The 24144-nt window shown below is 35.1% G+C and overlaps 1 pseudogene; it reads right to left on the bottom strand.

The window, feature by feature from the left end:
* Nucleotides 1–24144, bottom strand: part of LOC129272748 (uncharacterized) — a 52901-nt pseudogene that overhangs the window by 16175 nt on the left and 12582 nt on the right.

Genomic DNA, 24144 nt, shown 5'->3' with positions numbered 1-24144 from the left:
CTGGATGTGACCTATCAACTTGCTGATCTATAAAATAACATGGAAACAAAACAATTGCTTACTTTTCTAAGAACCCTCCACATTATTTCTGCAGGTTAGTACATTTACACAAATTGTTATTTATTTGAATGTCTTGCAAACTGTTTATGTTGCATATTATTGCCAATGTATATTTAATATTAAGTACAATAAAATGTTAATATTATTAACATTTTATTGTACTTAAGCATCTCTTGTTTGGTGGAAATTTTGAATGAACTTTTCAAAGTTAACTTATGTTACTGTTCAATTGATGTCAAGCTCTGGAATTTGATTAAATAAGCTGTATTTTGGTATATCTCCAACTTTCCATGTTCAATATTGAATGTCTTTATTGGATATGAATTTCTTAAACAAAGCCATATTTTTATTTTTCTAACATCGTTTTTGTTGTCTCTTTTTTTTGGGGGGGGGGGGTACTAATGGAACTCTTGTCTACATGTAATAAACAATAATATATCATAGCAAACATTTTTTTTTTCTATATACATTTTTGGCCAATTATTTATAGTAGGAGGTGTATCTACTTTTTGGATTATAAACATGTTACAACAAATCCACTATATTAAACAGAAGAAAATCAGTACACACTTGTCTACTTAGTCTTAGAAGTTTATTGATCTAATTTCCATTTGACAAAGTGTAAAAAAGTAAGTAAAAAATAAATGGAGATTAGACTGAAAGACAATTAGCTAAAATTTGGAATTGGACAAAACAGTAATGAGACCAAAATGAAAGAAGATCAAATGGGTTTAGCCCATGTGGTATTAAACTGAGAAGCAGACAGACTGCTTGTAGATTAAGTGAAAATAAACTGAATTTAAAACATAACTTACAAGTTCAGCAGATACCGGTGATGAGTAGGCATTGAGACGAAGCTCCGTGGTCAGACGAAGCTTGTGACCATTATAGCTTTCCTGGACACTCTCCTGAGAAGGGTTGAATAAAAAATGGATACAATTATAAAAAGTTGTAAATATTGGTAATCACTATACCCATGGAGACTTCAAATTGGATGCATATGGGATGTCATAGTGATGTAAGGCAAGGACTACTCTTCCATGTACTCCAATGCATATTATGGCTAAAACGTCATTTTTCCCCAAAGTTTTATTTTAAATTATATTTTTCTTTCATGAGGACATAAAACAATATACTACCTGGGTTATATTTAGATTACTGCCCCAGGGGAATGGGTACTTAGGAGAAAACCACAAATCGCTGATAATAAAGTACATGGCCTATGGGAAAGTTGTCCTTGCCCCTTGTCATAATTTACTTACCCAATTGCCAATTTGAAATCTACATAGTATTAGTGATCTCAATTTTAAAACAGCTATAACTTTCTTATTGCTTGTCCGATTTCTTTCAAACTTTCACCATTCTCTTTAATTTATTTTTCTCCTTCTCAACACAACATTGTATGGCCAGGGCTGGATTCCCCTTTAATACTGGGCCGTCTTACAAGAGCTGCAATTGATCTGATCAAAGACAACTATGGAAAGCCAGAAATGTCATAGTTCTTTCATATAGGTAATGTACACAATGAATATCCCATTAAAGAACAATGAGCAAAGATTTGTCTGGACAATCATGCATCTACACGCCTACATCGTATTTAGAAAACATTTTTAATGGATGTATGCATTCCAGATGTTTGCATTGCTGGCTTTCTGCAGTTGTGATTGGTCAGATCAATAGTAACTCCTAGTAAGATAAGGGCCCAAATTTGATTTAAGAAGCAGTGCAAACAAACAATACAATTAGAATTGAAATAATTTTCTCATTAAAGGGAAGTGTCCTGGGCGTAAATTGTATTCCTTTAATGTGCAGATTTGCAAATAAAGTGATGTATTTTCATTGTCATTTTCAGTCTCAAAGCCATGTAATTTGGAACAATTTTTTTATATGTAAATACATGAAGGAACACAATTACAGGAGTATACTTTACATATTTGTCTCTAAAACAGTAAATAATTAAAAGAAAGAGGCTGTTAATTATCAAAGAGGCCGTTATTTACAGTTGTATCCCCTAGCTATGTAACTGGACTAATCAATGCCTGTCAGCTGCGGCCTGGTCTTTGTTCTGCTAGACTAATTCTTCAAGTACTCAGTACCCATCTAAAAACATACAGCGATAGACTGATCGGTTGTCTTCGGAATTCTCTACCAATTCTACTAGATAATTGTAACAACCTTGAAGCCTTCAAATCTGAACTAAAGACCTATCTTTTCCAGCAACTGGGAGTACCTGCCTATAAATATTTTTCACAGATAAAAGGCACTATACAAATGCCGTTCATCATCATCACCATCATATTTGTCAAAAAATTCAGATTGGTTACAAGTCTTATAGAATAGGGTCCTGATTGGAATATGGACTTTCCAGGCCAGCAGACAGACATAAGTACACACTGATAAGAGCTGTATATATATATATATATATATATACTGGGATTCCTGGAATCCAGGGTGATAAAGACATGGGTTATATGAAAACATTTGCTGATAACATTGTTAGGCATTTTTCCAAAAGCAAATAAATAGGGGGATTAAACTGCACGGGCAAATAAATCATTAAGATCTTACCAACTATCATTTAAACGATTGTACTCACGCTAACAGTCATGTGAGTGCAAAGGGCAGAAGAAGTTTATCAAGATATCTTTCGGTTTCTCTAGAAGTGTAACAGCTGCAATGAATACGACTTGAGGTACGAATGAAACGGAACCCCTACTCCCATGATTATTTGTGAGCCAATTAATAGACATGAAACATACATGTATATTACTTCAAAGTATCATTCATTAAGCCCCCATCACACTTATTTGGAATCAGCAAGGATCAAGCAGAAGCTGGAAAGAAAAAAATATTCAAAAAATCTAGAAATTTTTGGGAGGAACTTAAAAATTCACCAAACTGGAGTTGAAATTCAGTAAATTGACCACGTGTATCATCATACACTAGTCAAAATGAACCGCAATGGAGTCAGATTGATAATTCGTGCTACGTTCTTGGACATTCTAGGGACATTCTAAATATCCTGACTGCATTCTGAGTGCATTCGAGGGATATTTTCGAACGGTGTTCGAAGTAGATTTAAATGACCAACTGGTGGTCAAACAATAGTCCTTTCATTCAGGCCAATTCTGCTTGATTCGGAATAAGTGTGATGGGGGCTTTAGCATTCCAAAGATACCCAAATTAGGTGTGTGTGCATTTGAAGAAGGGAATTTCCTCCGGTTAGCACCACTTTGAAGAAGCATCATTCTTATGTGCTTTCATTTCTTGAAGATAAATCAAGTTATACCTCACCTTGAGACTTTGTGTGATAATGGCTTCTAGGTTGCCTTGGTGACGACCCAACAACAGAGCACTCAGTGCCAGTATATCAGTGAGATTAGTAATCAAGCAGACTGCAAATGAAGAAGAAATATTCCTTTATCAAAATCTTGATCTTATATATACATGTATATATATTAAGACTATGAGTTATAGAGGGTTAATTATCATTACAATCACAATCTTTTGCGAATGTATATAAATGAATTTTACGGCTGTGAACCATATCAGAGTATGAAGCATATTTACTTCTTAATAATGTGTGACCTATTTTGGACGTCAGCACCTATGAACTTTTCTTACAGATACTGTAAATGGTACTATCGTATTTTCTTAATCATCATCATCATCATCATCATGACCTATAGCTCAATTTTGAAATTATATGAAAACAGATTAAGAAAATAAGTCCATAATAATCAATTACTCCTTTTATTTTAATGAAAATTGTAAATTGAACATATAAATAAAATTCATGATCATGCCCGGATTTGATGTGTAGCGTAATGAAATATCCATATTAATATCACAACAATGCAAGATTTTTTTCAATTTGTGCATACATTTTCATGTCTAACTATGAATTTTAATATTTTAGAAGTAAATAATAACCCTAAATCGGTGTTATAAATGAGCTATTTTTTTCATATTGTCCCATTCATATCAACATGATATAATCTTCATTTACTCTTGTGCAAGCAATTCTTTATTTTTTCATATACAAAGTCAATATGATATTGTGGAACTTTTTCACATACCAACTCTGTGCTGTGGTGTCTTCTCTTGCAGTAGCTTCTCTAACAGATCACAGCATCTCTCTTGAAACTGGGTCAAGGCCTGACACAGCAGTTCATACTGTTAAAATGACAAAAAATAATAATGATGAAGACAACACCATACAATACCATTACCCTCATCAGACATCTGAACATCTTCTTTAGTGTCCATCATCAAAAAGTACAAATGAATGAATACTTGGTCAAAACATGGCATATTGAGATTAGGGAATTTGGACAGGTTTGACATGGTCTGTGAAATGCAACAATCAAATCTTATGCTATCATTATTCATGTATCCCAAATTTGTCCATGTTGGATTTGCATTTGCCAATTTCCATGCAAAGATCTGAACTGGTTGTTTACAAACTACATTGGCCTAGTTGTTATGAATATTGGGAATGAATAAGGTATCTCTCTGCGTCCCAACTTAGCATGCAGATATTAGGGTTGTTATCGTTAAGAAAATTCTCTGTCGATATATCGCTAAAAATATCTTATTGATATCGATAACTATCGACAAAAGAACGCAATCAATACGCATTTTTTATGCATTATAGTGATGACACAATACTCGCGTTGGTCAAAATTTGTATCTGCCACTGTACCAAGAACGCTTTGAAATCACATCCAGGCACCTCACAATGTTTAAAACGAGAAACGTGTCTAGAATTCTAATGAGAAGAACGTGATACATACTTTAAGAACCAGGGGCCCGTTGCATGAAATTTTTGCCATAAAAACTCTGGCAATTTTTTTGCCAGAATTTGTTAATGTGTAATATTCAATGGCATAACTTTGTTTGCCAGAGTTTTTGTCTACTTGCCAGAGTTTTTTATGGCAAAAGTTTTATGCAACGGGTTCCAGGTGGGTAGGGCAGGGGTGCAGAAGAACAGGGGAGAGGGAGGCGGAGGTGGAGTAAGAAGGGGGTAATACTTTACCTCTCTCCTAACCATCGTAGCCCTAGCTTGGTGTTTGGTAAGAAGATCTTGAATTCCAAGAAGGGATTGTGATATGTGCTTCAAGAACCAGTCATCACTCTCAAACCACCTACAAACAAAACAGATATCATTTGAGGACAAAATGCAAAATTTATGCAAAATCAACAAGAAAAGATACATGTGATTAAAATGAGTTGTGTAAAGTCATTGAGTCCATTATTAAACCCCCCCCATCCCCTCTTCCCCATACCAAATAAGGATTTTGACTAATGTTTAATATTCCCTTTAATAACAGAAAAAAGATATTGTGTTACATTCATCTTTATTTCATATTTTTCCTTTTTAATTTCTTTTTCTTTTGTAGCTATTTGTTCTTCTGTAATTTATTTCAATTTCTATTTCTAAATGTATCTATTTTTTAATTAATGCTTTTTATTTATTTATGTATTTCCGTGTATTTTATTAATTTAGTTATTTGAAGGTATTCATACCCCAAAGCAATAAAATACCTAACAAACATGCACAAACCTGTGAAAGATTAACAATGGCTTATATAAACTCAATAAAATCATATAAAAGAATCACAGTCTGCCAAGGTTAAGTAAGTAACCCCACTTACTCTTTGCTTGATAATCGTTCCAGATAAACAGCTCTTCTGAACACCTCACCCTTTATTTAACAAAAAAAGACATCAATAAAACATTAAAAATAGTTTATATGTATGCCCTTCCTAAAAATGCAAACAATATTCTTATGATAGATAATTTCAGATACACTGTGCATGATCAGTGCCCTATTTCATGAAACTTGTTATCAATAACTGTTTAAATTATATGACAAATGTATTAATTATGGTGTTCTTTTTTTGTGCAAACATCAGTTCACTTGTATTTACATAAACAAGGTAACAATACAAACAAATTCTACAAATAAATCATAAACTGCACGATGCAAACATTTACCCTCAACCGATTGTAAAGCAGCAATTTAATAGCTTATAACAGTACTTTATAAATTGCCACTTCTGATTAGCTAAATGAAACAGAGCACAGTTCAGTTTCAAATCATACAAGCAGATATGATTTTCAAGGGCCTATTGAAAACTCCTTTGGGTAAATAAGTAAAAACTACATAAATAATAACATAAAAATGATCATTTCTAAAATGAAAATAAAAAAATACAGATTTTTTAAAATTCATAATCCTTTTCCTTGAAGATGAGCCTAATTACAAATCTGAGTAAGTGTACATAGTCTTTGAACAAAACAAAACCCCAAAACTGAACTGAACCATTTTATAAATCATGGTCATGCATTCAATAGAGCAATGATTTCATGCATAGTTAATATCAATTAAAAATTGTGTGGACACAGACAAATGACTGAAATGTTACAACTAGAAAATTATGAAAATGATAATAAGTTGCTTTCACATATCAATGTTTTCCTCCATTCTTTAGGTTTAAACTTGAAATTGAAGAATGCTTTGAAAAGATTTCAGCAGCTGGGTGATTCAATAAAGGCACCAAACCACACTTTACCACTCTTCACCCAGGTGTTAAATGGTACCTGGTAGGATGTGAAAGTATATCTAGAATAGTCAGAAATTGAGTTTTGAAATCCTTCCTGAAATGCTCCCAAGAGAGAGGAGAAAGTCTATACTATGTGCACGCATGTCAGGATCCGATGACTGGATAATAATATATCTATAGCCCTAGAATCAATTTTTCCATGAACAGAGCACGACATTAAAGTGAAATATAATTATCATTATTATTTTCATGGAATCGCCCAGCTTCTATGTACTAGCAACACCATTCTGTACTCACGATTCCATACTGGAGGTGAAATTCTCGGAGGAGACGCCGAGAACTGGACAGCAGAGGGCAGCCTGTAGTTTGACCAGCTTTTAAAACTTTGTCATGTCTGTAGATTAAACCAACAAACACTGCAAATAAATCATGCTTTATGAGAGACATCATTAATGCTTCATGTACTGTATTATAAAAGAAGAACATCAGACTAACAGATAGATAAAGAAAATACACCCGTTACCAATCTTCATTTATAAGCGACTGCAAATCCTTTTATGTGATTGGCTGAATGTAAGTCAGTCATTGAAAAATCACTAAAGGCCTGGTGGGTGTTTCATAAAGCTGTTCGTAAGTTAAGAGCGACTTTAAGAATGACTGGTGATCCTTTCTTACGCGCAAAACCCTCGCCAATGAACGTTTTGGTGTATACCAATTACCATAAGGCTTAACTTACGAACAGCTTTATGAACAGCCCCTGGGTCCCACTGGCCAACGGGGGACAAAACATATTCATAACGGATACAGCGGACAAGCAAAATTTCGGGGTGGCTCCATCCGTTTTCATCCACTCCAGACAATGGACAAAATGGGCGAACAATGAAATCACAGTGGATGGATTCTCGATGGATATAGAGTGTATGAAACACGTATGATGAGAGTACACAACGGATACGTAACGTTTTCCAACGGATGGCAAAATTCCTTTCCGTTTTACATCCTCTCTGCATCCGCAAGTGCAGTGGGACCGGGCGTTAACAAAACTCTTTATCAAGTGCTCCCCCAATGTTGACAAGGTAACTTTTGTTTGCATGCATGCTATTTACTTTTTTAATAATTCTTGAATACACCACATGAAATATGTACAAAATGTTTTAATGTAACAATAGGTCTGATTTACTAACACATTCAAATGTTATGCATACTAAAAAAAAATGGTTTTTGAAAACCAGAAAGCTTGTTAGAGGCTTGCAGAAAGTAATAACTAAAGTTGCTAACTGACTTCCAAGTATTTTAGTTTATTTATTACAGGTGAAAGGAAACATACTAGATTCCTACAGTAGAAGACATGCATAAATTTGAATCACTTTAAAATAAAAAATGATTATATTGCTCAATAAAAAGGGTTACCATGACTAATATGTAGATGAAGAAAAAACATCCTAATATATCAGTCATTTATCATATAGCAAGATTATATTTACTGGCATAGATGCTATTTAGATGCACATTCCACGGATTCCCTTTCAATTATTTATATTTCGATTTGATAATTGTCTATTGTAATTTTATAATGTTATCAATTTTTTGTATGTACTTCAAATGTGATTATATGTTACTATGTCAATTGCATCAAAAATTGTAAATATGAAATTGAAAGTGGAAAATAAAATGATTGATTGATTGATTGTTGGCAGGCATTGTGTGACCTTAAAAGGCTGGTTGAAAATCATAATAGCTGCCAGATACATGTAAACATTACCAAAGGTCAACAAACTTTAATGTCCTTTAGAAGTATAGATCCTCTCATCACATGATGATGATGCTATAAATAGACTCAACCATATGGTATCAACAGGATAACTTGTGTCACACATATCAATAAAATGTCTGAAGAGCTACAAAAAAATTTACATTCAAGATTAATGAACTTAAGATTTTCCTTTAAAAATTCAACACATAGACCTTGATTTGCCGTTCGTGAAAAAAAAATCAAATATCATTTCTGAAATAATTGATGCATTTCACTACACAGAATGAAGTAAAACCTCCAGGGTTATTATTATCCTGTCGTGGTTCACAGATTTCATTTAATCCTCATAACATTCCACATATAAATGTGTATTTACTGAATATGTTGGAAAGCTGTGTGATTTCTGAATCCATGAAGCACCAATGCAGAGCGTTAATAGACTATCATTGCACAGGGAAGGTTTCTACAGTGCGTCCCCAAAAAAACTATACACTTTTGAAATGGCTGCCAAATAAAAAATATAGCACTTTGGGGGAAATAACTCATAGATATGGAAAGCCAATAAAGTCAACTTTCAAGTGACACCAAAAAGTTGGAAAACTATTCATGCTTGAGCGAGCACTGCCCACTGAAACAAAGGGTATGAAAATTAGGGTGGGCCGGAATTAGCCTTCCAATTTCTTTCAGGTTTTTTGTTTGGTACTTGCAAAGTTGAGGGTTATTTGGTGAATTAAAGATCAGTTGTGATAGTTTGTTGTATGTGAAAATTTAATGCGTTATTAAATTGAATTTATTACATTGAAATTTAATGCATGAGTGATCGTGAATTGCAATTTTTAGTGCAGTATTTTGTCTTTATCATGTGGATCTCAACAATGTGTTTATGAAAGTCAGGAGAAGAGGGGGTAATATGACTTAGGTGGGTGAAGTACGTTGATGGGATAAAGGTCAACAGAACATTTAGCAACCCCTCCCTCCATCTCAACCCCCACCCCCCCCCCCCCCCCCCCCCCGCTTCTCTCCTCCTCGGACACTAAGCTCGGCTAGGCTGTGCAGGAATTAGCATTACAGTTTTTTTGAGTGGTTAGTCCTTGCGAACTTGCTAAGCTAAATTAATGAGTGAGATAAGTTTTGGTTTCTTATGCAAATTTCATAAGTTACTAAATTGAAATTTAATGCATGAGTGAACAGGAATTGAAATTTTAGTGTAGCATATTCATCTTGTGGACCTCAGAAGTGTGTTCGTGAGAGTCAGAGTAATGTGATGGTACCTGTTACAAGCAAGAGGGCGAGATATGCTAAGACTTGGTTAAAAGGGCATTCCTCTTCTTTTTGTCCTTTTACAAATTAAAAGTCATAATTATGTACCGGCCTCCCCTCTCCACCTCCATTTCCCAGCCCCCCCTCTCTGTCTCACTTCCTGGATTGTAGCCTATTCAAAACTTAGCTGCCAAGTGACCGATGGCTGATGGTCACTTTTTTATTGAATTATTACCAAGAAATTTAATGATTATGATGATTAATGAAATAATTTATTGAAAAAAAAACTGAATGTTTGATTGATCACATTACACATTGAATGAGTTGATTTACTGATAAATTGTTGATGAAATGATTGAAAGGAAAAAGTTGATGCCCCAATTCAGAATTAATCATTAAATCAACATTCCGCTCTGGACTTCACGCGTACATGACAATAGCCATTAGTCTCTCAACAGGAGGGGAGGGCGGGAAAGAGAGAGGGGGTGGGGGCTGAATGTTCTGTTGACCCTTATTCCATCAACCTACTTCTCCCACTTAAGTCCTATCTCATCCCCTATTCTCCCGACTCCCATCATGAACACACTGCTGAGATCCACATAAAGTTGAAATGCTGCCCAAAAAGAGATCCAAATGATAAAGTTGAAATGCTGCCCCAAAAGTGTAATTTGTGTTCACTCATGCATTAAAGTTCAATTTAATAATTTATAAAATTTGCATAAGCAACCAAAACTGGTCACGGTTGATCATTAATTTATCACAACGCCCTTTACTTTGCAATTTCGAAAGGATTTGCCTCTTAAAAACTGACATAAATTGGAAGGCTAATTCCAGCCCACCCTAATTTTCATACCCTTTGTTTCAGTGGGCAGTGCTCGCTCAAGCATGAACAGTTTTTCAATTTTTTGGTGTCATTTGAAAGTTGACTTTATTGGCTTTCCATATATGTAAGTCTTTTCCCCCAAAATGTTATATTTTTTATTTGGCAGCCATTTCAAAAGTGTATTTTTTTTTTTGGGACGCACTGTATAGTCTTGTAGTTGGCTAACCTGATTGGTCTTCTCTACTCACTAATGCCCCTTTTGTCTCCTTGTTTCTAGTGTTGCTGTAGCTTGTTTGTGGTCTATATTATGGTTGTTCCACTTTATATGTTTGTCATTTTGCCTCCGACGAAGATTCTGCTAGGATCGAAAGCTTAGGCCCCTCTTTGACTTTCTAATTTAACACTCGTCAGACTTGCATGTGTACATAGACATTTTCTCATGGACACAGACCACAGAATAGTTGAGTACATGGCACAGCCAAACCCCATATATCAATGGTTTGTAATCAAACACAATTATAAAGTACAGTATGGGATTCCAAGCGCTAGAAAAATATCAACCATTTTCACAACATTTTTCAACTTGCTGTGGAAACAAACGAAGAACTTCAATTGCTTTGTGGTACTAATAAAGTACTACTACGTAGTCATGTAAAAAAAATGACAACCAACAAAAAAAAAAAATTGTCCAAGGGTAAATTACAGGTGAAAAATTTCCATGTCGTACGGGACATTTCCGAGTCCCATACGACACACAGCATTGTCAAATCATTGACAAAAAAGAAAATTGTATTGCTCAAACATTCAGCTAAGAGACTAGAAATTGTCGTTGAAATGTCCTGTACGACTTACTTTAGAAGAAGCACCATGAGGTCAATGTACATATCATGCATATTAGACCAGTAGGAAGCTCGGCACACCAAGGGATCAAGGTTCGGCAGCGGCCCTTTCCAAAATCGGTTGATGAGGGCGCTGATTCGCTGGCCTTCTTGCTGCTGCCATAGGTCGTAAGCATTCCTCGTCTGCAAACATCACAAGGGAAACAATGTAAAGCTTTTCTTCTCCCTCTACATGTTTTGAATGACATTTTCAGGGTATATTTTCACAAATAGATGAAATTACAATCAATTTCCCTGTTGCATGTGGTTAAATATGAAACTTTACCGCTTTTGGTCATATTTACTGATCTATACACAACAAAAAAAGTAAGTCCCCCCTTAAACAAACATCAATAATTTCCGAACCAATGCGAGTTTTTAATATATTTTTACATGAGCGTGTAGGTAATTTTATAGGCTACCCTCTGAGTAAATGTTATGGACGTATTTTACGTCATGCTTCAGTGAGCACCGTCAGAAGGCAAAAATTTCACTTTTCAAAAGTCACAAGCTAAATATCATGACTTTGATTCCATTTTTATTGGAACTAATTCCACATTCTCATCATGAAAAATAGTCAGAAGGCTTGTAAAAGGTACTTTCTAAAAGACGATACAACTTTTCTGGCTAAATTTCACGGTTGAATGAACACAAGTCCAAATTTGCTATAATTGGATTTTTTACACATTTCTATCAATAAAAATTATAGAATATGATGATAGTTATTTTTGGGAAAAGTATCTTCAACAATATTCATTGTTTTACAGTTCAATGAACATTTATTGAAAACAAAAGATACGATTTTCAAATATCATAGGCAAGTATTGTTTCATTTTGGTAACTGAAAATGATCTTTTCTCAACTTTTTCGTTATGTTCATGACCAATTAACATGCTTCAATGATTCAAAGGCGTTTAATTAAACATTCACACTTGAATGAACATGTGGAATGTGATTAGCTCGTTTTTACGTTATTGGAAAAAATGCAATTTGTAACTATGGATATCTATCACAAACCTCCTTGCATGGTTCATTTGATTTGATTTTTAGGAAAATCCTGATGTTTTATTGCATCAGTGATCACGCAATATTCGAAAATTATGCAAATGAGAAGAAAGTTCAAGGCCCTGGCCCCACTCTGTGCCGTATCAAATGGTTATTTTGGTGTGCGCACATTTTGGATAGTGTTACACTGAAGCCATGTGCGAAGTTTCATGAAATAACTGTTGGCAGAAGTAACAAAAAATGTCCATGAAACAAACCCTCATTTCATATTTGTTAAAATGTTGACTTCCTCTTTCATAGACTTGTGTACATTATGGGTGCATATGTTTAAGAATAAGTGACCCCCTATTCAATGTGGTGGAACTTTTTTTCAAGGCTGTCTTTAGCAATGTCATTTGGCAGTAATGTTTATCAACCTATGGGCAGAATTCTGTGCAAAAATGAAATCGATTTGTTTATTTATGGATGAGTGAGCACACATCAAAGTGGGAAATTGGGTATTTTCAATGTCACAGACCCATTTTAAATGGTAATAAAGTGAATATTGGGGGCAAATTCGGTTTCAAATGTGACTTTAATTGCTGTTGTTTTTATCATCCATCATTTCTATCACCACACACTTTCTGAAGTTTTAAAATTTTCATGGTTGAGCGAGCACATTCGAAAACTTAGGAATGAATACTCTTTATACTGCATAAATGTATTTTTTCTTACAAATTCTCATGATCAGTTTAATTTATGGACAAATCAGTGGTGGATCCAGAATTTTAAAATGGGGAGGGGCCTATAATCGGGGGAGCCACCAACATTTTCAAATTTTAACATGATCTAACAAGTTGTAGAGGATACTACCATAAACCCCTTTGATGATACGTCACTATACAGGGGCCGCGGAACGGTTTTCAAAGTGGGGGGGGGGCTGACAATGCAAAAAATCACAATCGTATGGTCATTTTTACATTTTTGTACATGCTTTTGGAAAAAGGTGGGGGCTGAGCCCCCCCGCGGCCCCTGCATTATTGTGCTCACTCAACCATGAACATACGATATCAAAATTGTGTGTGGAGTGGCTAAATGATGGATAGTAAAACAGCATTAACACCATGAAATTCACCTAAAAACAACTTTTGCCCAACTTTGTATTTGCACAATCTGAAAAACGACTCTTGTGACTTTCAAAAGTGGTCATTTTTAATTCAATCTTTAATTACTCACGCATGACTCAACTGATCAATCTCATTTTTCCCCAGAGGTTGCTTAATGAGTGTAGAAAACCACCTACGAAATATCATATCTCAAAATAATTCCGTTCAAAAGTTACAGCAATTTGATTTAGGGGGGACTTACTTTTTTTGTTGTGTATATTTGGTCAGACTATTTTGGGATTGTTTAAAAGGTTTTATTATAAACAGAAATTCAAGATTCGATCACCATTTCTTTTTGAAGACGTACATTCTCTAATTAGCTGTTTCCAATAGTTCTTGTTTTAATTACCCTTTTCAAAACTATTCCTTTCCTGTACATTTATTTGTAGTCATTTTGAAGTACCGGTACTTGTAGGTGGTTTGTCAGTTTTTATCACAAAACAAAACATACCCTTTACCCATACAGATGTGTACTTTCAGATAAACTTGAACAAGTTTCAATATCGAGAGTGTAAAGATACAAGGGTACTTCTGAACCTAATTCATTGCAACTAGAACAATCATTACAAAAAATGATTAAAGTTATCTAGATCTAAATGTCACGAAAAGTCAATGTGTGTTTAGTGTTTACCTCTTAAAATTTGTATTTGACTCGATTTTATTGGTGTGTTGATATATGTAAGAAATTGATAGTTTACATGCAACAATGTCAAATACAATTATTAGAAAGAAATATACCATGCACAGAGGCAATCAAGTTGAAATTATAGATATCAAAATGGCATGAATAATACTTCTTTGATCCCTCTCCCCAAATCAGCCATAATGGCCGAATTCACAAAGGGGGTTTTAAAACCATCGGTTGAACCAATGGTTTATGCCGATTTCCTGTATAAATTACGCTTATTTACTGCCTATATTAATTTAAAAAATCCAATGCTGACGCATGCTTTTGTCACAGTGCGCCAAGTTGACGCCTGTATGAGTTCACTCTTCAAACAGTGGACTCCTGAATAAAATAGCGTACTTAACCATGACAGCAGGCATCGATTCGGTGCACTGTGACAAAAGCATGCATTGGCATTGGACATTTTTTAATATACGTGGTAAATAAGTGTAATTTATACAGGAAATCTGCATAAACCATGGGTGACAACCGATGGTTTTAAAAACCACCTTTGTGAATTCGAGCCATTGTGTCATCAAAGAAACCAAGATTTCACTACTAGCACATGATATACATGATCAAACATGATATGTTTTAAAACCAAACATGTAGATATCCATTTGAAATAAGAAAGAAAGACAGGCTGTAATAAAATCCAATAACAATATCAAACATCTGAACCATTTGTGAACAAATTTTGCTCAAACGAAAGTTACAGGTGTTATTATGGATCTAACATCAAAACATATTGGATAGTCATTTTCATTCTAGATGACAAAGTGGTTAAATATCCAAAGCAACAACTGTACAATGATCATTATAGGCGGTGCTGCACCATCCCGAGTTTGCTCAATCTCGAGATTTTAGCCCGATCGGCCCTCTTTGCGATTAATCTTGAGATTCAAGAAACCCTGTCTCCACCATCGCAAGAAGAGCGATTCCTGCTCGAGCGAAGCATCGATGCATTATGGTCTGACGCCGTGAATAAATAATCCAGAGTGCGTCTGCACCTACGAATTAGCACGATAATTCGTAAAATAGCATGCTATTTTGCAAATAATCCCAAGATTGCAATCCTAAGATTAATCCTACGAACTAGCGCGATAATTGCGTCTCCATTGCAAATAATCTCGAGATTGTTCAGATCGGGACAATTTGCCAGATCAGAAATAGCGCGCTAATTTGAAAACTCGGGATGGTGCAGACGGCCCTTATTATACTGAATCATTCACATAAACAATAAGATTTATATCAGGCCTATCTATTTATGAAGATCAAAAGCTTACCTCAAAATCCTGAGGTTGATAGAATGGATGACTATTGGTTTGTAGAAGTGAGAGACGACCCATTAGCTCTTCAACCAGATGCTGTCAAGGTAAAAAAAAATGATTTAGTGAATAAATAATGCACATAGGTACATAATACACAAAAGGTAATAAGGAACAAGGCATTTGGAGGGGCATCTAGACCATTAATGGATATGAATGTGCCATTTTTCTATTACAAAAATAATTCATCTATTTTTGTAAGATAGAATAAAAATTATCAGAAACAGTTTTACTCTTTCTACTGTCTAAAAAATTAAACTATTCATTTCGAATTCATATCATTACAGAAATGGAGAGAATAGAGAGGTGATATGGATAAAATAGTAGTATTGTAATTTTAAAAAATGTGAAAAAAATTGTATGTATTATGTTTATGCTGATAAAAAATGATATTCATCCACATAAAAAAGCCCTGGAAAATCACAAATCATTGCCATGTTTAAAGCTAATCCAATACTGGAGAATTAGGCAATAAGTTTTGAAAAGTAGCCCTGAAAATTAGAAAAAATAATAATTCTTTTGCCTAACCCTGATTGAGCTTAATGTGCAGGGGTGGTATTCTGAGATCCATTTTATCTCAGATAAAATAAAATATTTTATCTCCGTTAAAATCAGTGAGATAAAATACCCTTAAAATCTCTCCGAATTGGTATTCTGAGAACAATTTTATCTTCCTTTTATCTCTGTAAGACACACCTATTTTTTAATCAATATCCAATTAGAAACGCGCTTTTATAGCTCTCTCATATCACTCAACCAATGGAAATCCATTCCGCTAGGAGGTGTGGCGAAGGAGTGAGATTGCGTCAATTTATTGACTTCAATACGCTTGCACTATACGCTTGCGCGTCTTTACAGAGATTTCTTTTTAACAAAATGACAATAATCTCATCCTTTTTTCGAAGTCTGTAACGCATCTTTTCAAGCATCATTTCAAAGACAATGTTAGTCAAGAAAAGTCTTATGAAACGCTTCCTGATTGCACAGGAATAACTTTAAGGTGTTGTTCTCAATGAATATATATTTCTTCTTAGTTTTCATGCCAACATTTGGAGTTAATTCACCTAGAAATATTGACGAAATCAACGTCGCGGAGATAAAATAGCCCCTACCCTCTTTTAAGTTTATTTTATTTTTTCTTCAAAGTAATTTGGGCGCAAGCACATCACCCGCGTTGCAATGTCCAGATAGGCGATGGGTACATGTATGTCTACGCAGCCATCGCTCTGTTGCGTATCATCATAGATAAGCAAGATAAAATTTATACGCAAGATACAATTTTAGATTTTATTTGAGAAATAAAATGTCATCTCAGAATACCAATTTCATTTTAAGAGATATAAAATATTTTAAAGATAAAATGACCTCAGAATACCGCCCCAGGTTATGTCATGGATTCCCCACATATAAATAAAGAGAGTATTTTTTAGAAGTTACCTTGGCTGGAGGTTTGTTTCCAAGTCCTCTATTGATGTAATCATCGTAGAAAAGATGGCGCTCTTCGCTAAGCCTGAAGGCCTCCTTCACCAGGACACATAGAGTCTCCTCCTGGACCATAGAGTCTCCTTCATCTCCATCAATGCTAAGGGAGCCAGGAGAAGGTGGAGGGGAGCCAAGTAGGGCTGCCCCACCCCTTCCACCATGGGGAGAGGAGACACTGCTTGGGCTTGAGAGGGAAGGGTTTCGCAGTCGACTGCCGAGGACAGGGAACTGGGCACAGAGAAGGGCGCGCTTGTACACCATCAATTCCTGCAGTTTAAAAATATAGAGGGGGTGGGAAAGTCTAGATATCTTTTACTCAAAACTACATGTATTTATCTGAAAGACTGTAAATAAAAACAAGTTCAGGAAGAACTACAATATTTGGAATTCAGCTTGCAAACAAACTTGTTGCTATTTCTGACATCCTCTGGCAAGTTCTTTCTATTGAAATGCAAATTTTAAATGCCAGAGCTTTCTTATTCCATATTCTCATCCAACTATGATGAACGTTAGTGGCGTGCCTTAACAAATTGATTTTAAATCAACTCCAATATTATTTACTTTAAATCAATTATGGACTCGCACTCGGGGCCTTGGAGAGAACATTTATTTGTATGACATGTCACACATTTTCACAATGAATGCACATTCCTTGAGTTGAAACCAACTGAAGCCCATCAATGCTGCACAACTATTCAGTTTACAGGATTGGAAGAAAAGTCTCCAAGACACTCATGCTGCAGTCACATTTCCCCTCCAAACGAAGCGTCGAAAACGGACGTTTTAACATTTTTGTACCAGCTACATGTACATAGTACACTTGGGTGTTTTGAATAAAATGAAAAAGGGCTGTTTTTGACTCGCTGTACAGTCATCATAGGGGAAATGTGACTACAGCATATTAAGAAATCCCCTCTGCTCTAGAAAATACACTGAACAATACATTAGAGATGTCAGAGAGTTTTATTCACTGTGCCTAAACCTCTGATCTTCTTAACGTGTTTTTACGTACATTTCACTACACTGTAGCCTCCGTATTAAATTCAACTCTCTGTTTAATACTTAACATTGAAATGTAAATTACATGAATTTTTGAACTTCCAAATGAACAACCAAATTCTAACATGGACGTTATTCTTGAAACTGCACCAATAATCGTTTCAAACCAGACAACATTTAAAATGTAAATTCAAACCAATCTAAAATAGTCAGATCATTATTTCAAAAATATGGGGAAAAGATGTATTTTTCATCATTCTGGAATTAATGGGTGTCGGAGGGTTTTTTTCCTTTCTCCTCCCCCCATGTTTTTCTCTGACTATAAGTACATTCATATTTCCTATTTCAGAGATTTTTTTATATGATAAATAGTAAAAATATGCACTTACATGTATATAAAACACAATCTATCTAGAAATTCTCCATTCCAAAGTGAACTATTATTACCAATTTCTTTATTTTTTTCTTTCTTAAAACTTCAACCTGAAGAAACCTGAGTTTCAGAGAATCTTTAATAACAAATACTCAAAATATTTTTACATCAAATTTTTTTTATTCATAGTGTACCAAACCATGCATGATTCAAACACCTATTAATCCCCTTAATGCACAATGTATTATAAGCTATAGAATGTGGATTTATGAAATATCTATTTAGACTTTTATCAATCCCTAAAATCAATTCTCTGGGAGAAGACCAACAATGTTTTCAAATATCACTTGGTCACAAAACAACCACAAAGCAAATGCAAGTTAATTATAAATATATCATTGGAATATTAGTTGTCTTTTATTTTGTAACTAGGCTGTGATTTTGTGATTTTCAAATAAAAAATATGAATTAAAATACAAACATATCTAAACATGTTTCACAGACTTTTCTCAGTATTAAACAAGTCACAAGCTGCCTTAATAACTCACAGCAAATATTTCAAAGAATTCTTGCATTTTCCGGTGATAACAATGTTTATACCGCTCTTGGATTAGTACCTAGCAAACATAGATCTTCTTTTCTTATAAACAAAATACTTTATCTGAAGCAGACTATGGTCACTTGTCTCACATACACATGCTTCAAAATTAATGGAAAATCCGTTTGGATTTCATAAGGATTCCATAACAATCTATACTAGATGAAAGGATTGAGAGAAAATAGTATCGATTACCAACAGGAAGCCTGCTTTCATGATTATTGAGAAAAAAAACTATCACTGATCGGTCAAGGGTAACTCCAGTAATTAATGTAGATCATCTCTGAAAGGCTGGGTCAGTGGTAGAACAGTGTACATATCACTGTATAGGATACATGGGCCATAATCTGAACTTTGATATAAAGTTGAGATTTACGTACTATGGATAGCCAATCATGACACTAATCACTATTGCAGGGGGCTCTTTCATAAAGCTGTTCGTAAGTTAAGAGCGACTTTAAGAACGACGGGAGATCCTTTCTTATGTGCTAAACCATCGCCAATTGTGTATACCATTTACCACAAGAAAGGATTACCGGTCTTAACTTACGAACAACTTTATAAAACACCCACCAGGTTAGATAAAATTTATCACCTCATCTGTTTTAATACTCAATAGATCATTTATCTGGGATTAATATTTTTCTTTGCCAATATTGCATGAATGAAGAGCAAAGTGAATACTACAAACATACAATGTCCACAAGGTTTTGACATGATTTTTGGCTTCCCATAATTTCTGGATTACTGGAAATAAAAACATTAGGACATTTTCCATTCTAAACAGACAATGACTAAACATTTTGAGGTCAGAATGCCTCCTCAAATTTGTTTTTTGGGCCTACAATGTCCCATTTTCAACCAATTTTCTTTTTAAAAAATGTCATATTGATCAGGACAACTGTTTGTAAAACTTGGTTTTGAAATATTAACCATTTAGAGCCGACCTCTAATCCTCTAATACAAAGGATTTTCTTGTTTTAGACCTCTGTTACCCTCACATTTTTTAAACTATAGGTCTTCAAAATCTGATTATATCTCATCAATGCAATTCCTTTAATGAGCCAAGTTTAAAATAAATCCCACGAATGATAATTTATCGACCAAGCAAAAGAAGTATTAAATTACCTCTTCGACCTTTGACCATGCTATCACCTAAATACTAGAAAGAAATACTTGTCACAAATACATTTTCAATACCACTTAGCCAAATTTGAAGTTGATATATTTTTCTTCAGCAAACAAAATTATCCACACTGTGCAGGACTCCACCCAGGTGAGGTAAATGGGTACCCGGCAGGATAATTCCTTGCATGCACTGAGCGCCGGTGATGGTAGCTCGAGCTAAAGCTGGGGTAATAACAGCAGCGCTTTGTATCCTCAGGCAAAATGCGCTTTATAAATCCAGCTATTATTATTATTATTCGGGATATTTCGTTGCACTGTTGCCTTAAAATCATAAGCTAGTTAAGTTCTTAAACTTCTTTTATTCCTAGATTTCCAACCTGATCTGAAAATGTTCATGTTGAACCGTTGCTTGCGATCTCTGGATGAGCTAAAAAGGCGAGTTCTTTTAAATCATGCAAGTTACATACATGTACATGAGTCTGTCCCAAACTTAACCTAAACCAACTATCACATCGGTATAAAGCTCTGATCAATTCCTACCTGGTCTGAGAGAACATTCTTGTTGAACTGTTGTCTCCGATCTCTTGAAGAGCTGGGCATGGTGTCCACAAGGTCTTCAATGCCAGAGTCTTGAGGATCGGTTCGAACGACAGGTATGGTTGAACCGGGAGGTGGGGTGTGGTGGGGCATCACAGCATTCGCTTGGTAATGCCCCATCCTAAAGAAAAGAGAAGGATATCCTTGTGAAGTTATCTCAAACCCAGGAGGAGTTGAAGTTTTAACCAAAAGAATGCTTTAGAGATCATCTTCTGTGGTACATTTCTTCTTTGGTTACCAAGTCACTCAGAGAGACTTAGAGCCTGTTCAGACCGGCAGAGATAGCGCGATCTAGCGCGCGCTAGATCGCGCTATCTCTGCGGTGTGGAAGGTACAACGTCGTTTCGGTCCGCCCAACAGCGAGCCACGGCGAGCCAAAACGGCGTGCCACTGGAGCACCTCTTGGGGGTGGTCCACGAGAGATAGCGCGGTCTAGCGCGCGCTAGATCGCGCTATCTCTGCCGGTGTGAACCCGAGCTACGATAGCACGCCGGAAGTCATCGTTCTACACGCGGGGAATTTTATACTCATTCTCCACAAACACAGTTAAAATACAAGAGTCTAGAATCTAGATTAATCAAATTAGAAATACATGCACAATGTATACAACGCCATGAAATAAACGTAGGCTGGCTAGCATAATAGGCACAGCGATATCGAGCTCTCAACTAACTAGTACGGGTTCGTAATAGTGCTCGAAATCTTTGACCGCTCTGACCTCATGACGTCACGCGTCATGGCAACAGGATCTCTCAAAAAAGGGGGTGCTACGATAGACCGCGCTATCTCACTGCGGTGTGAATCCGGCGAATGCCAATGGGCGGACCGTGGATCGCGCTACGATAGCGCGATCCACGGTCCGCCCACGGTCCCCCCTTGCGGTGTGAACAGCCTCTTTCAGGCTTTTTAGCACTCTAGTACTACAATGAGTGAACTAGTCAAATGAACTGTTCCATTTGCTCTTCGGCTAAATGAACAAAATCCAAAGAATTACATACCAATAAAGAAGAACACACAAATGCATCACCAAATACAAATTCTTATTCTTTGCACACGTACAACAATGAAACAATTTCCTCCTATCATCAAGTATTCATTTTTGTAATAGTTTTTTTCACAGTACTTAGTGATACATTCTTTATAGCCTTTGATGTTTTAGCGTTTCCCCAAATCTGCAAGAAAGGTACATGTCAACTCACTTCTCTTTCTTTATAGTACATGTACATGTCCAAAAAATATTACCAAACATTCACAATCATATCTGCAGAAAAAATAACACCAGCCAATATAGAACAAAACAATTACATTATCAAGTTCAGTGGATTCTTTGTTTCAATGCATACATGTATAAATGATGCAGCTCATTTTTTATTAACACCTGCTTCTGTTTGTTTCGAAATTGTTCTTTGTTCATTCATCATGGCTAAAAATAATTCAAAGATACATTGAATATTGCACGTAATCTTTTATTATAACCAAACAAACTATAAATTCATTTTATTATGTATATGTCCTCTTTAAAAAAGTAAAGCAAGGATCAAAACAGTATTTCTATAAACAAATATTGTGCATTCAAATGTGGCCATCAAAAATTTGGTTAATTAAAACAAGTGGAGCGCCTCTGGCAGTCTCGCCTGCATTACACGATTCAATATAGCAGCAGTGCTGACTCTGAAAACTACTATAAAGTAATTATTCGCAAAAATACGATTCATATATAAGACTATGTTCATTGACCCTAAATGACATTTGACCTTAAAGGAAAATGAAACCTTTGGAACAAGATAGCTTGTGTGAAAACCGAAAAATCAAAGAAACAGATCAAAGAAAGTTTGAGAAAAATTGAATGAATAATAAGAAAGTAATGAGCATTTAAAGTTTAGATCATTATTGTAATGTACATCATCCCACTGGCAATGCGACAAAGATGTGTGATATCACATGTGACTAACTTTCCCATTGCTTTTGTATATATTTCACTTAAAATGCCTCTTTTATCACATCTATCAGTAGATCATTAATTCTTTCTATGGTGAGGGCTTATAATACAGATTTTTCAAAGAATATATTATGGATAAAGAGTTTGTATCATCGTAACAAAGAGCAAAAAGATACATTTTGGGGGTATTTTATAGTCCATCAAAGGAAAAGTTGTTCACATGTGACATCACACATATCTGTCGCATTGCCAATGGAAGAATCTCCATAGCATTAGTGATCGCAATATTCAAATGCTCATAACTTTCTCATTATTTGTCTGATTTTTCTCAAACTTTCTTTGATTTTTTCTCTTTCCACACAAGCCTACTTGTTCCAAGGGTTTCATTCCCCTTTAATCATCAAGTCCACCCCAGGAAAATGCTGACTTGAATGAAAATAGAGAAAAATCAAACTAGCATAGTGCTGAAAATTTCATCAAAATCAGATGTAAAATAAGAAAGTTATGACATTTGAAAGTTTCGCTTATTTTTCACAAAACAGTGATATGCACAACTAGGTGAGTCAGTCAATGATGTCCATCACTAACTATTTCTTTTGTTTTGTATTGTTTGAAATATACAATATTTCATGTTTTATAGATTTGACAATAATGACCAACTTGACTAAACCATATAGTATTAAAGAATGCTAATTCCACTTGTTCAGGGAGGAATTAATTGTTGTATCACTTGACAATGAGGAGAAAATTAGAATACTTCATATTTCAAATAATAAAATACAAAAGAAATAGTGAGTGGATGACGTCATAGTCTCCTCATTTGCATACCAGCCAGGATGTGCATATATACATTTAACTGTTTTGTGAAATTAAGCAAAACTTTAAAATGTAATAATTATTATTTTACATCTGATTTTGATGAAATTTTCAATGTTAAGCTTGTTGGATTTTTCTCTTTTTATTCAAATCAACTCTTTGTTGGGGTGGACTTGTCCTTTAAAGACTTGTCAGTGATACTTGATTACCCTCATGTCCACATTTCATAAACTACATGTACATGTATCAGTAGTATCCATAAACTTTCAAAGTTATGACGGCAATTTAACAAAATACTCCAACATGGCCAAAGTTCATTGACCTTAAATGACCTTTGACTTTGGTCATGTGACCTGAAACTCGTACGGGATGTTCAGCGATACTTGATTACTCTTACATGTACGTCCAAGATTTATGAACTAGATCCATGTACACTTTCAGAGTTATAATGGTAATTCCACAACAACAAAAAACTTGTCCAAAGTTCATTGACCCTACATGTAAATGACCTTTGACATTGGTCATGTGACTTTAAACTCAGGCAAAATATTCAGTAATACTTCATTACCCTTATGGCCAAGTTTCATGAACTAGGTCCATATACTTTCTAAGTTGTGATGTCATTTCAAAAACTCGACCTTCTAGGTTAAGATTTTGATATTGATTCCCCCAACATGGTCTAAATTTATTGACCCTATTGACCTTAGTCATGTGACCTGAAAGT

This window comes from Lytechinus pictus, chromosome 12 (genome assembly GCF_037042905.1).
Source record: "Lytechinus pictus isolate F3 Inbred chromosome 12, Lp3.0, whole genome shotgun sequence".
Classification (NCBI taxonomy): domain Eukaryota; kingdom Metazoa; phylum Echinodermata; class Echinoidea; order Temnopleuroida; family Toxopneustidae; genus Lytechinus; species Lytechinus pictus.
Note: the sequence above shows the minus strand (reverse complement) of the source record. Positions and strands in the feature narration are given on the sequence as shown.